This window comes from Salmo salar, chromosome 11, assembly GCF_965601325.2.
Source record: "Salmo salar chromosome 11, fSalSal1, whole genome shotgun sequence".
NCBI lineage: Eukaryota > Metazoa > Chordata > Actinopteri > Salmoniformes > Salmonidae > Salmo > Salmo salar.
This window is the reverse complement of record NC_138301.1, coordinates 18,117,380-18,132,764: the sequence shown is the minus strand read 5'-3', so window position 1 is coordinate 18,132,764 and position 15,385 is coordinate 18,117,380.

The following is a 15,385-nucleotide window of genomic DNA, read 5'->3' as shown; positions in this document are numbered from 1 at the left end:
ATCTTTTGGTCTGTGTGTGTGCGTGCGCTAATTGTGCGTGTGTGTGTGTTTGCGTAGCAATGCGCATGCCCCGCCCACCTGAGGAGCTGTCTTTTTCAGCCATCTATTTCCTGTATTTGAGCCAGTGGCGGTTGGTGTCGTATAAGATGAGGGAGGGCGAGGATTTTTTTAATGAACATAGCCTTATTTCTATCACAGCATAATGGATGACTGTCATTCATATTCCATTCATCCAGCTCAATGTAAAATCGATAGGTTTAGGTTACTAAACCTTATACCCATCATGAGGTTGCTACAATCTAGCCTATGAATGAAAGTTTACAACGTAGGTGCACGTGTCAAGAGACAAATGTGAGTAATCAAGGTGACAGACAGTGACACATTCAATACCACCTTGCACACATCTAGCTGATCTAAGGTGTAATCATTAGTCCAACAGTTGAAAACAAGTTTATTTAAAAAAAATTATAATATTTTTTTTCTCCCCAATTTAGTGGTATCCAATTGGTAGTTACAGTCTTGTCTCATCGCTGCAACTCCCGTACAGACTCGGGAGAGGCGAAGGTCGAGAGCCGTGCATCCTCCGAAACACAACCCAACCAAGCCGCACTGCTTCTTGACACAATGCCCGCTTAACCCGGAAGCCAGCCGCACCAATGTGTTGGAGGATACACCTGGCGACCGTGTCAGCATGCACTCCGTCCGGCCCGCCACAGGAGTCACAAGAGCACGATGGGACAAGGACATCCCTGCTCGCCAAACCCTCCCCCAACAACGCTGGGCCAATTGTGTGCCACCCCAAGGGTCTCTTAGTCGTAGCGACAGAGCCCAGACTCAAACCAGGATCTCTAGTGGCACAGCTAGCAACTGCGATGCAGTGCCTTAGACCACTGTGCCACTCAGGAGGCTCTGCAAACAAGTTTCTATTGGACAAATTCAGGTATGTTTATCCGAGTTTCTTTCAATTTGCTTCCATTTAAGAAAAGTTTTTAAACAGAATTGGTGAAATTAATATACCATAGCTAAATCAATACACCCCTGATCACATGCAAGTTCACTTTCATAACAGCCACATACAAACAGCATGATCACTTTTCTCGTTGTATGATTCCTTCTCGTATCTATGCAATCTCCTCTCACATTTTCCATTCGCTTCTGGACTTCATTGCACAACACATCAGCTGTCTGTGACCAGGCGAAAAAACCTTTCCAAGCCAAACCTTCATATCATAACCGCTACACACAGCCAACATTGTTGTCACCATATTAGCTAACGTCATATTCAACATAGCTACTAGAACTAAAGCGTTAGTAAACCGCTACAATCATGCAGTACAGTTTCAGCCAGCAAGCAGTTCAGCAGTTGCACCGGTGGGCTGACTTGGAAGTGTTCCAGTGTTGGATAGCCATACCCAGCTAGCTAACATAGCATCCCTCTCTGTTTGAGTCAATTGTTTGAGTAGACTAATCTAGCTAGCTGCATTCGCTAGCTAAGTGAAAGTAAAAGTGAAAAAATGGGAAAAAATACAGCTAGCTCTCTCTCGCTCTCTCTTGCTTCTCCTTAATTTTTGAAGAAATGAATTTGTTCAAAACTGTTCAGCTATTGTCTTTCTCGCTCTTTGAGTCAACTATTTACTACATTTTATGCACTGCTGTGCTAGCCATATGTAGCTTATGCTTTCCGTACTAGATTCATTCTCTAATCCTTTGATTGGGTCGACAACATGTCAGTTCATACTACAAGAGCTCTGATAGGTTGGAGGAAGTCCTCCAGAAGTTGTCATAACTACTGTGTAAGTTTATGGAAGGTAGTGAGAACCATGAGCCTCCTAGGTTTGCATTGAAGTCATGTACCCAGAGGAGAACGGAGAAACTATCTGGTCTCCGGCTACACCATGGTGCTACCCTACAGAGTGCTGTTGAGGCTACTGTAGACCTTCATTGTAAAACAGTGTGTTTTAATCAATTATTTGGTGACGTGATTATATTTAGTATAGTTTTATCTAAAAAGGCTAACTTTTTTAATGTTTCATTATTTACATTTTGATAACAAAAATGTGGTTCCAACCGCCGTGTCTTTATGAGACACAGGGTAGGTGACCGAATGATCTCTGCGTGCGTGGTTCCCACCGTGAAGCATGGAGGAGGTGTGATGGTGTGGGGGTGCTTTGCTTGTGACACTGTCTGTGATTTATTTAGAATTCAAGGCACACTTAACCAGCATGGCTACCACAGCATTCTACGGCAATACACCATCCCATCTGGTTTGCGCTTAGTGGGACTATTATTTGTTTTTCAACAGCACAATGAACCAAAACACACCTCCAGGCTGTGTAAGGGTTATTTGACCAAGAAGGAGAGTGATAGAGTCCTGCATCAGATGACCTGGCCTCCACAATCACACGACCTCAACCCAGTTGAGATGGTTTGGGATGAGTTGAACCATAGAGTGAAGGAAAAGCAGCCAACAAGTGCTCAGCATATATGGGAACTCCTTCAAGCATTCCAGGTGACTACCTCATGAAGCTGGTTGAGAGAATGCCAAGTGTATGCAAAGCTGTCATCAAGGCAAAGGGTGGCTACTTTGAAGAATCTAAAATCTAAAATCTAGCTTTTGTTTAACACTTTTTTGGTTACTACATTATTCCATATGTGTTATTTCATAGTTTTGATGTCTTCACTATTATTCTACAATGTAGAAAATAGTAAAAATAAAGAAAAACCCTTGAATGAGTAGGTGTGTCCAAACGTTTGACTGGTACTGTAAATAATACCAAAGCGAGACTATTGATCTAGTAGCAGAGCTCTAAAAATAAACCTTAAGTGGCTTAAAAATATCTATATCGTATTATTGTTACACTCTCCCTGCTTCAGCACCTCTAACTGCAGTGGACTGGGGGTCTCACACACACACACACACACACACACACACACACACACACACACACACACACACACACACACACACACACACACACACACACACACACACACACACACACACAGAAATGTGATACTACGTTGAGAGGAGTGTAGGTGTTAGCATGGGTACAGTGGATCCATCAGACAGCTGTGTAGCTAGAGTGGTGAGGGCTAGTGGTGTGAGACTAAGAAAGCATGAGGAACTCACAGGGAGAGAGAGGTGGAAGCAGGGTGGTGGCCATGGCAGCAGGCTGAATGTATTCAATGCCGAGTGTATTCAAGAGTGAAAATGTGTGGATGTGTTTCCATGCGTGCACCTGTGAGCAAATCTGTGTGTGTGTGTGTGTGTGTGTGTGTGTGTGTGTGTGTGTCTGTCTGTTCATGTGGGTCTGTGCGCTCCTAGCAGGTGCAGTGCGGTGAACTCACAGTGTAGCAGTGAAACAACATGCCAGTGCCCTGTCTGGAAAGGTCATGACCTTTGTGATGGTCTGTCAGTAGAGTAGAGAGAGTAGGCCGGGCTGAAGGAAGCGCAGCGGACCAGGTACAGTCTGACACATAGAGAAAGAGAGTTCATTAACATGCAGACAGACACACAGGCCATTGTCAGAGAGAGTGGCCGTATAATTCCCCACTTTGTCCTCGATGCCTGGACCCATTATCTGATGAATGTTCAAAAGCAAACGACTGTGCCTTTATAATAGTGTATGATTGAACTCTTTTTCCGGGAAGCTCAGTATTACTAACGTTTAATTTATCCCCTTATATCATCTAGTTCAATTAAATATATTGTGCATGGATAGCTCCCTTGGGGATCATTTCTTTCACTGAGTGCTAATTGCGCTCACTCAGAGAGGACGGGGGTTGTGTCCTCAGGACAGCAGGTTGGCTCTGTTCTCAAAGGCAGTGGAGGATTCTATTGAGTGAGTAAAGTAAAGGGTCTATGCTCCCTATAGAGGGCACACTATATGGACATAATCATGGGGTTAGTTGGGGCTGGATTGTCTGTCTGTCTGTCTGTCTGTCTGTCTGTCTGTCTGTCTGTCTGTCTGTCTGTCTGTCTGTCTGTCTGTCTGTCTGTCTGTCTGTCTCTCGGACTGTTTTAGTGTTTAATAGTGGTGTGTCAGACAGTAGTCTCACAGAACTACAGTATGGGGAACTGTCTGTCACATAGATTAGTTCCTGGGGGAAGAGGACATGTTTTTGTCCTTCTCTCTGTGTAACAGTCTGTCTAACTGTCTTGTGTGAAGGTCAAGCCAGTCAACACACATTTGTGGTCTTCATCTTGCTCTTTTCCTCATATACTATGTATGTAAAGTCGCACACAGTCCTTGAACTGAAGCCGAGTATTACCTTTAGTAAAATCCAGAATGTCTGCTGCTGTAATTAGCTATAGTAGGTGGAATACGTGATGTAGTTACATGAAAGAATTCTCTACAGGTTCATTTTATACAGAGCTTCTGACACTTTCTATGCTTGGTCTCCTCTATAGAAATGGACTTGTAAGAGAAAAATGGATACAATTGTAAACCTTAACTATGGAACTCAGTGTGCTGACAAAGAAAATATTCAGGTATCCTCTGACTGGGTGTAACAGGCCTAGAATTACAGCAGCCCCTAGTCAGTATTCAGAGAGAGATGTGAGTCTGAGGCAAAGCTCAGTCACTGGTGAGAACTGCCTGGAGCTCTGTGGTCTTTACTGCTCACGTCTAATAAATGCTGCAAGTTATGGCTGAGGTGGCTGTTCCCCAGTAAAACTAGACCTAGTTTGCAGTGAGGAAAGAGGAATAAATGTGTGTTCATGTGTTTTCAGTCAACAGGCACCCACACATAAACAGTATAGAAAAAGGTTTTATGCAGGTTGTCAACAACTTTTTACCAATCAACTGGCGTAGTCGGCTATGCTCTTTGCCATATCCTCTTTACCCTTTGTCATGTACATTCTTAGATGAAAAGGTGCTCATTGGAGAACCCTTTGAATAATAATTTTTGGTTCCAGGTAGAACCCTTTCCTCAGACGGTTCTATCTGGAACCCAAAAAGGGTTCTCATTTGGGGACAGCCAAAGAACTTCTTTTGAACCTTTTCTTCTAGGAGTGTATTGTGGTTGCTTTTAGGTGTTGTTTTGGTTCCATCCAGCACTGAAGCTCTTTCTCTCTCTCTCTCTCTCACTCACTCACTCACTCACTCACTCACTCACTCACTCACTCACTCACTCACTCACTCACTCACTCACTCACTCACTCACTCACTCACTCACTCACTCACTCACTCACTCACTCACTCACTCACTCACACACACACACACACACACACACACACACACACACACACACACACACACACACACACACACAGTAGGAACCTGAGATCTAATAGTCTGCTGAGGAAATACTCTCCGGTCGGTGAGGGTCAGCAGTTAGTCACAGGTCACTGCCTCAGGATTACAGTCATCAAGAAAAGGTGCCTGGTTCATCTCAAATTTTCACAGAAATAATGCCTTTACTCCACCACAAAACAGGTTTCCATTTTCTGTTCCAAAGACTCTCTAGCAATTCTGGGAAGTAAAGTCGATAGTCCTAACATAAATGTTCCTCTGAGAGGTTCCGAAGTTGCCAGAGATGAATTGACAGGGTAGGTTTCCTCACTGCATAAGCAGTACACTGTTTTACAGCAAGACACTTTCATTCTCAATGTTACCATACCAGTGGCTACTCTTTTATTGCACATCTGTATAAACTGCTGTAAATGCTGGCTTTTGCAACATCATTGGAGCCCATTTCACTGAGTGCTTTCAGTGAGGCATAAAATTGTATGGTTTAAAACACTTATCTACTGCACACTTGACAAACATCCTACTTGGCATTCTACACGACATGCCATCAGATATACAGGTTCAGGAAGCTACATGATTTTTCCACTTGAATTTTTAACACATTTTCAAACCTAGGTGTTTCTATCTAATGGGTGGTCTGTGATAGTTGGTGGTAAATTGAGCAGGACTAGTGAAATCACCTATCTGCTGTGCAAGTCATAAGATAAAAAGTTTAGCCTGTGCTGTGTGTGTAATGAGCCTGTCGTTATGGTCGCTAGTGGCGAGGCATCAGCCGCCGAGCGGCCCGGACATCCCTGACATCCCCCCGTCTCCCGGATCACACTTAACACATCCATCATCCTCAGCAACTAATCTTCTCTCCAAAAACAACGCTTCTATGGAGTCTCAGGGATCCGCTCCCGTGCGTTGACAAACCCGCAAGGAAATGTCTTATTTATCATTCACGGCTGGGTGATTAGTGAACACTCGCTGTCTCTCTTAGTCTTTAGATGGGGTCTCAGAATTCTCTTTTTTTTATTTTATTCTTTGTCTCTTCCAAGGAAAACAAAACTGGGATGAGAAGCACGTTGCCTTGATAATTTCCCAGAGGTGAGGCCTGTTGAATACTACTGGGCTGTCTGGATATGTGGTAGAGGTACTCAAGAAGCCTGGGTAGCAAATGAAATTTCAACACATAATTTTCTAGAACTTTGGACAGATCCCAGATAGACTCCAATAATATTTCTCTACCAGGAGGGTTATCAATATTTTCATTTACTTTGGAAGGAAAATGAAGATTGCAATCGTCTACTTTCAGTCTAACTGGGGGTTTTGCCTAAAAAAAAAACAAGACTAACAGCCTCATTAAATGCACTGAATCAATATGCAATTAAAAGACAAGGTATTGATAGTATACTAAAGGTGGCTGAGAATTGGTCAACCAGGACATTAAAACACAAGTGAGAAATCGATATATAATGAATAAGATCACAGACCAGAGTAAGCGATCCCTAACCCCCAGTGGCCACCCTAACAGTCACAAACATTCCAAAAAACAAATGTTTTTCCCCCCACATAATGTTAACATCATTTGTCAGATATTGGTTAGGTAGAGGATTTGGTCTCAACCAAAAAGCTAACTTAATTCTAAAGTGGCTTGAAAGCCTTCCAAACGTGTGTCAGTTCTGATGCTCCTTTCTCCACGTCTGCTTATCACTGGCTCTGCCATCATCCTGTCAGCTTCACACCCACGTGGGGACTGATTGGAGGGGCTGGATGGGGATGGTCGGCGTGTCTCAGCAGTACCAGAGTCATGAATACTCCATTCCTCACTCCAGCCTCCATTCCAACAGAAGCACACTCAGGGAAGGAAATAGGTTGACATTAGGGTGAAAAGATCTCAGTCTCAAGGGAATGGAAAGTACTGCACTCTCTGTTTTAATGGCTTTTGATATCAACACTGTTTGAAGACCCCAATCAGCCCATTCTGCCGTGGCACGTGCAGAGACACTGCAGATGCATTAGCATGACAATAACAGTGATACGACTGAGACAAAACAACAGGGTCACATTTCTCATTTTTTATTGCCCCAAAACTGCAGAAGCTGGAGCCCATTTCCTAGAAAGGCCCCCTGAGACACTCCATAGTGGCCCTCTACGGCTTTCCATAAGAGCATCCACTACACTTTTTCTGCATCCCTCAGAACATAGCTAACATCTCAGATAGGCTAGTAGTGCTGTAACTCTGCTGTGAGTCTGCACAGACTGGCGGTAAAGACTGACGATTTGACTTGATCGTTCAAAAGACACAGTTCAGTTTACCTGGACTGTCTGTCAGGGACTGTTGCCATCATAAAAATGCATTACAGCAAATGAAGCTGAAAGAGAATGAAGGGGAAGAGGGTGATTCACTTCATCACAGTGTCTGTCTTGCAAGACAATCAATATGAATCTAACCAACCCAACGGCAATTCTGACTTTGATAATTACGTTTCTGAATAAATTCAATTGTGCTCAAGGTGGGGCATGACCGACATAATGATAATTTTGTTGATATGAGCACGGGAGAGAGAGAGTAAAAAACAAGTGATGGAGATTATGCAAAGCTAGCTAGTCCATTAGCAGGTTCAAAGAGATGAGCAGAGCTGTGACCCCCGTATGGGGTGTAAATATGGTGATGCATACCAGCCGTGCATTAGAGGACGGGCAAGGAGGCGGAACAGAACAGAAGAGAGAGAGAGAGAGAGATCTGAGCTGCCTGTAAACTTTCATTTGTCAGTGGCTATTGACTCTGTCAGTCTGAGTGGGGAGGCAGGGCTTTGAACCATCACGATAACAGCTGCATCAGGAGCTCCCACAGAAATACACAGACACATGGTAGCATCAGCCAGGAGTTACACTCAGGTCACTAAAGCCAGGTCAATGTTCTCTCTCCAAAGATAGATGCTATGTGTACATCTAAGAGCCGTGGTCTTCTTGGAGCAGGTTATATTCAAATGGGCCCCTGTTCTTTTCATTTCAGCTCTTCAGAAATACAGATACCACATTTCCCAATGCTCCATTTTTTTTGCCAGCCTGTAAACCACACAGCTGAGAAACTACTGACAGGGAGATATGTCTGCTGTCTGAATCCTGTGGAAATGGGTGACATACTTAGGAGGGTTCAATAGGTAACACGTCATCCTCTGTGTTCCATGTGCCTGGAGAATAGAGTCCTGGCCCACATCTGGTGGTACGATGATCAGTCAATAGGGAGACATCTTCTAAATAATTGACTAGACTGAAGTATTACTGTGACACTGCTGCTGTCATCTGATATGTAAAGAGGGTAAGAGAGAAAGAGAGTGTGTGAGTGTGAGAGTGAGAGAGAGAGAGAGAGCGTTCACAGTCAGCCCACTAACACCCCTATAAGATCACAGCAAAATCACAGTCTACGTGTACAGAGCAATACTCAATCATGAGGCATCAAAGCCAAAGGAACTGCACAATATTAAGAAATGCTATAGATGGAAGGAAAGTAGTGTAGAAACCTACCAAAAAACAATTATGCAACAACAAATTCAATCCCTTTTAGACAACGTCCTGGATAAAACATTTCACTGTAATAGTGAAGGTGTAAACTTGGCAGTAGAAAGCCTAAACAGAATATTTGACCTTTCAGCTTCCCAATCAAATCTAAGAAAATTAACAACACTGACAAACAGTTTGATGAAGAATGCAAAAACCTAAGAAAGAAATTGAGAAACCTATCCAATTAAAAACATAGAGACCCAGAAAACCTGAGTCTCGCCTTCAGTATGGTGAATCATTAAAACAATACAGAAATACACTACAGAAAAAGATGGAACAGCACATCAGAAATCATCTCAATGTAATTGAAGAATCCATAGAATCTAATCAATTCTGGAAAAATTGGAACACACTAAACAAACAACAACACGAAGAGTTATCTATCCAAAACGGAGATGTGTGGATAAACCACTTCTCCAATCTTTTTGGCTCTATAACAAGGGCACTAGAAAAGGGCACTAGAAAAGTCTGCAGCACCTGGCCTCACCCTGCTAGAATCTGAAGTCAAATGTCTACTGTTTGCTGATGATCTGGTGCTTCTGTCCCCAACCAAAGAGGGCCTACAGCAGCACCTAGATCTTCTGCACAGATTGTGTCAGACCTGGGCCCTGACAGTAAATCTCAGCAAGACAAAAATAATAGTTTTCCAAAAAACGTCCAGTTGCCAGAACCACAAATACAAATTCCATCTAGATACCGTTGCCCTAGAGCACACAAAAAACGATACATACCTCAAATCAAATCAAAGTTTATTTGTCACGTGTGCTGAATGCAACAAGTGTAGACCTTACAGTGAAATGCTTACTTACAGGCTCTAACCAATGGTGCAAAAAAGGTATTAGGTGAACAATAGGTAGGTAAAGAAATAAAACAACAGTAAAAAGACAGGCTTTATACAGTAGTGAGGCTATAAAAGTAGCGAGGCTACATACAGACACCGGTTAGTCAGGCTGATTGAGGTAGTATGTACATGTAGATATGGTTAAAGTGACTATGCACACAGTGAGGGAAAAAAGTATTTGATCCCCTGCTGATTTTGTACATTTGCCCACTGACAAAGAAATTATCAGTGTATAATTTTAATGGTAGGTTTATTGAACAGTGAGAGACAGAATAACAACAAACAAATCCAGAAAAACGCATGTCAAAAATATTATACATTGATTTGCATTTTAATGAGGGAAATAAGTGTTTGACCCCCTCTCAATCAGAAAGATTTCTGGCTCCCAGGTGTCTTTTATACCGGTAACGAGCTGAGATTAGGAGCACACTCTTAAAGGGAGTGCTCCTAATCTCAGCGTGTTTCCTGTGTAAAAGACACCTGTCCACAGAAGCAATCAATCAATCAGATTCCAAACTCTCCATCATGGCCAAGACCAAAGAGCTCTCCAATGATGTCAGGGACAAGATTGTAGACCTACACAAGGCTGGAATGGGCTACAAGACCATCGCCAAGCAGCTTGGTGAGAAGGTGACAACAGTTGGTGCGATTATTCTCAAATGGAAGAAACACAAAAGAACTGGCAATCTCCCTCGGCCTGGGGCTCCATGCAGGATCTCACCTCGTGGAGTTGCAATGATCATGAGAACGGTGAGGAATCAGCCCAGAACTACACGGGAGGATCTTGTCAATGATCTCAAGGCAGCTGGGACCATAGTCACCAAGAAAACAATTGGTAACACACTACGCCGTGAAGGACTGAAATCCTGCAGCGCCCGCAAGGTCCCCCTGCTCAAGAAAACACATATACACTGCTCAAAAAAATAAAGGGAACACTTAAACAATACAATGTAACTCCAAGTCAATCACACTTCTGTGAAATCAAACTGTCCACTTAGGAAGCAACACTGATTGACAATACATTTCACATGCTGTTGTGAAAATGGAATAGACAACAGGTGGAAATTATAGGCAATTAGCAAGACACCCCCAATAAAGGAGTGGTTCGGCAGGTGGTGACCACAGACCACTTCTCAGTTCTTATGCTTCCTGGCTGATGTTTTGGTCACTTTTGAATGCTGGCGGTGCTTTCACTCTAGTGGTAGCATGAGACGGAGTCTACAACCCACACAAGTGGCTCAGGTAGTGCAGCTCATCCAGGATGGCACATCAATGCGAGCTGTGGCAAGAAGGTTTGCTGTGTCTGTCAGCGTAGTGTCCAGAGCATGGAGGCGCTACCAGGAGACAGGCCAGTACATCAGGAGACGTGGAGGAGGCCGTAGGAGGGCAACAACCCAGCAGCAGGACCGCTACCTCCGCCTTTGTGCAAGGAAGAGCAGGAGGAGCACTGCCAGAGCCCTGCAAAATGACCTCCAGCAGGCCACAAATGTGCATGTGTCTGCTCAAACGGTCAGAAACAGACTCCATGAGGGTGGTATGAGGGCCCGACGTCCACAGGTGGGGGTTGTGCTTACAGCCCAACACTGTGCAGGACGTTTGGCATTTGCCAGAGAACACCAAGATTGGCAAATTCGCCACTGGCGCCCTGTGCTCTTCACAGATGAAGCAGGTTCACACTGAGCACATGTGACAGACGTGACAGAGTCTGGAGACGCCGTGGAGAATGTTCTGCTGCCTGCAACATCCTCCAGCATGACCGGTTTGGCGGTGGGTCAGTCATGGTGTGGGGTGGCATTTCTTTGGGGGGCCGCACAGCCCTCCATGTGCTCGCCAGAGGTAGGCTGACTGCCATTAGGTACCGAGATGAGATCCTCAGACCCCTTGTGAGACCATATGCTGGTGCGGTTGGCCCTGGGTTCCTCCTAATGCAAGACAATGCTAGACCTCATGTGGCTGGAGTGTGTCAGCAGTTCCTGCAAGAGGAAGGCATTGATGCTATGGACTGGCCCGCCCGTTCCCCAGGCCTGAATCTAATTGACCACATCTGGAACATCATGTCTCGCTCCATCCACCAATGCCACGTTGCACCACAGACTGTCCAGGAGATAGCGGATGCTTTAGTCCAGGTCTGGGAGGAGATCCCTCAGGAGACCATCCGCCACCTCATCAGGAGCATGCCCAGGCATTGTAGGGAGGTCATACAGGCACGTGGAGGCCACACACACTACTGAGCCTCATTTTGACTTGTTTTAAGGACATTACATCAAAGTTGGATCAGCCTGTAGTGTGGTTTTCCACTTTAATTTTGAGTGTGACTCCAAATCCAGACCTCCATGGGTTGATAAATTGGATTTCCATTGATTATTTTTGTGTGATTTTGTTGTCAGCACATTCAACTATGTAAAGAAAAAAGTATTTAATAAGATTATTTCATTCATTCAGATCTAGGATGTGTTATTTTAGTGTTCCCTTTATTGTTTTGAGCAGTGTACATGCCCGTCTGAAGTTTGCCAATGAACATCTGAATGATTCAGAGGACAACTGGGTGAAAGTGTTGTGGTCAGATGAGACCAAAATGGAGCTCTTTGGCATCAACTCAACTCGCCGTGTTTGGAGGAGGAGGAATGTTGCCTATGACACCAAGAACACCATCCCCACCGTCAAACATGGAGGTGGAAACATGCTTTGGGGGTGTTTTTCTGCTAAGGGGACAGGACAACTTCACCGCATCAAAGGGACAATGGATGGGGCCATGTACCGTCAAATCTTGGGTGAGAACCTCCTTCCCTCAGCCAGGGCATTGAAAATGGGTCGTGGATGGGTATTCCAGCATGACAATGACCCAAAACACACGGCCAAGGCAACAAAGCAGTGGCTCAAGAAGAAGTACATTAAGGTCCTGGAGTGGCCTAGCCAGTCTCCAGACCTTAATCCCATAGAAAATCTGCGGAGGGAGCTGAAGGTTCGAGTTGCCAAATGTCAGCCTCGAAACCTTAATGACTTGGAGAAGATCTGCAAGGAGGAGTGGGAAAAAAATCCCTCCTGAGATGTCTGCAAACCTGGTGGCCAACTACAAGAAACGTCTGACCTCTGTGATTGCCAACAAGGGTTTTGCCACCAAGTACTAAGTCATGTTTTGCAGAGGGGTCAAATACTTATTTCCCTCATTAAAATGCTAATCAATTTATAACATTGTTGACATGCGTTTTTCTGGATTTTTTGTTGTTATTCTGTCTCTCACTGTTCAAACAAACCTACCATTAAAATTATAGACTGATCATTTCTTTGTCAGTGGGCAAACGTACAAAATCAGCAGGGGATCAAATACTTTTTTCCCTCACTGTATATGATGAACAGAGAGTAGCAGTAGCGTAAAAGAGGGGTTGGCGGATGGTGGGTGGGACACAATGCAGATAGCCCAGTTAGCCGATGTGCGGGAGCACTGGTTGGTCAGCCCAATTGAGGTAGTATGTACATGAATGTATAGTTAAAGTGACTATGCATATATGATAAACAGAGAGTAGCAGCAGCATAAAAAGAGGGGTTGGGGGGGGGGGGCACACAATGAAAGTAGTCCGGGTAGCCATTTGATTACCTGTTCAGGAGTCTTATGGCTTGGGGGTAAAAACTGTTGAGAAGCCTTTTTGTCCTAGACTTGGCACTCCGGTACCGCTTGCCATGTGGTAGTAGAGAGAACAGTCTATGACTGGGGTGGCTGGGGTCTTTGACAATTTTTAGGGCCTTCCTCTGACACCACCTGGTGTAGAGGTCCTGGATGGCAGGCAGCTTAGCCCCAGTGATGTACTGGGCCGTACGCACTACCCTCTGTAGTGCCTTGCGGTCAGAGGCCGAGCAATTGCCGTACCAGGCAGTGATGCAACCAGTCAGGATGCTCTCGATGTTGCAGCTGTAGAACCTTTTGAGGATCTCAGGACCCATGCCAAATCTTTTTAGTTTCCTGAGGGGGAATAGGCTTTGTCGTGCCCTCTTCACGACTGTCTTGGCGTGTTTGGACCATTTTAGTTTGTTGTTGATGTGGACACCAAGGAACTTGAAGCTCTCAACCTGCTCCACTAAAGCCCCGTCGATGAGAATGGGGGCGTGCTCGGTCCTCCTTTTCCTGTTGTCCACAATAATCTCCTTAGTCTTGGTTACGCTGAGGGAGAGGTTGTTATTCTGGCACCACCTGGCCAGGTCTCTGACTTCCTCCCTATAGGCTGTCTCGTCGTTGTCGGTGATCAGGCCTACCACTGTTATGTCGTCTGCAAACTTAATGATGGTGTTGGAGTCATGCCTGGCCATGCAGTCGTGGGTGAACAGGGAGTACAGGAGGGAACTGAGCACGCACCCCTGGGGAGCTCCAGTGTTGAGGATTAGCGTGGCAGATGTGTTGCTACCTACCCTCACCACCTGGGGGCACCCGTCAGGAAGTCCAGGATCCAGTTGCAGAGGGAGGTGTTTAGTCCCAGGATCCTTAGCTTAGTGATTAGCTTTGTGGGTACTATGGTGTTGAACGCTGAGCTGTAGTCAATGAATAGCATTATCACATAAGTGTTCCTTTTGTCCAGGTGGGAAAGGGCAGTGTGGAGTGCAATAGAGATTGCATCATCTGTGGATCTGTTTGGGCGGTATGCAAATTGGAGTGGGTCTAGGGTTTCTGGGATAATGGTGTTGATGTGAGCCATTACCAACCTTTCAAAGCACTTCATGGGTACGGACGTGAGTGCTACGGGTCTGTAGTCATTTAGGCAGGTTGCCTTTGTGTTCTTGGGCACATGGACTATGGTGGTCTGCTTGAAACATGTTGGTATTACAGACTTAATCAGGGACATGTTGAAAATGTCAGTGAAGACACCTGCCAGTTGGTCAGCACATGCCCGGAGCACATGTCGTGGTAATCCGTCAGGCCTCGTAGCCTTGTGTATGTTGACCTGTTTAAAGGTCTTACTCACGGCGGCTACGGAAAGCGTGATCACACAGTCGTCTGGAACAACTGATGCTCTCATGCATGCCTCAATGTTGCTTGCCTCAAAGCAAGCATAGAAGTTATTTAGCTCATCTGGTAGGCTCATGTCACTGGGCAGCTCGTGGCTGTGCTTCCCTTTGTAGTCTGTAATAGTTTGCAAACCCTGCCACATAAGACGAGCATCGGAGCCGTGGAAGTATGATTCAATCTTAGCCCTGTATTGACGCTTTGCCTGTTTGATGGTTCGTCACAGGGCATAGCAGGATTTCTTGTAAGCTTCCCGGGTTAGAGTCCCGCACCTTGAAAGCGGCAGCTCTACCCTTTAGCTCAGTGCGAATGTTGCCTGTAATCCATGGCTTCTGGTTGGGGTATGTACGTACAGTCACTGTGGGGACGACGTCCTCGATGCACTTATTGATAAAGCCAGTGACTGATGTAGTGTACTCCTCAATGCCATTGGAAGAATCCGGGAACATGGTGGGAAAGCTGTCGTTACGGTCAATACTACTCGCCAACATGCAATCATTGGACAATAAACTAGACGAGGTACGATCACGAATATCCTACCAACGGGACATCAAAAACTGTAATATCCTATGCTTCACGGAAACGTGGCTGAATGACGACATAGATATTCAGCTAGCGGGATAAACGCTGCACCGGCAAGATGGAACAGCACACTCCGGTAAGACGAGGGGGAGGGGTCTGTGCATATTTGTAAACAACAGCTGGGGCACGAAATCTAAGGAAGTCTCTAGATTTTGCTCGCCTGAAGT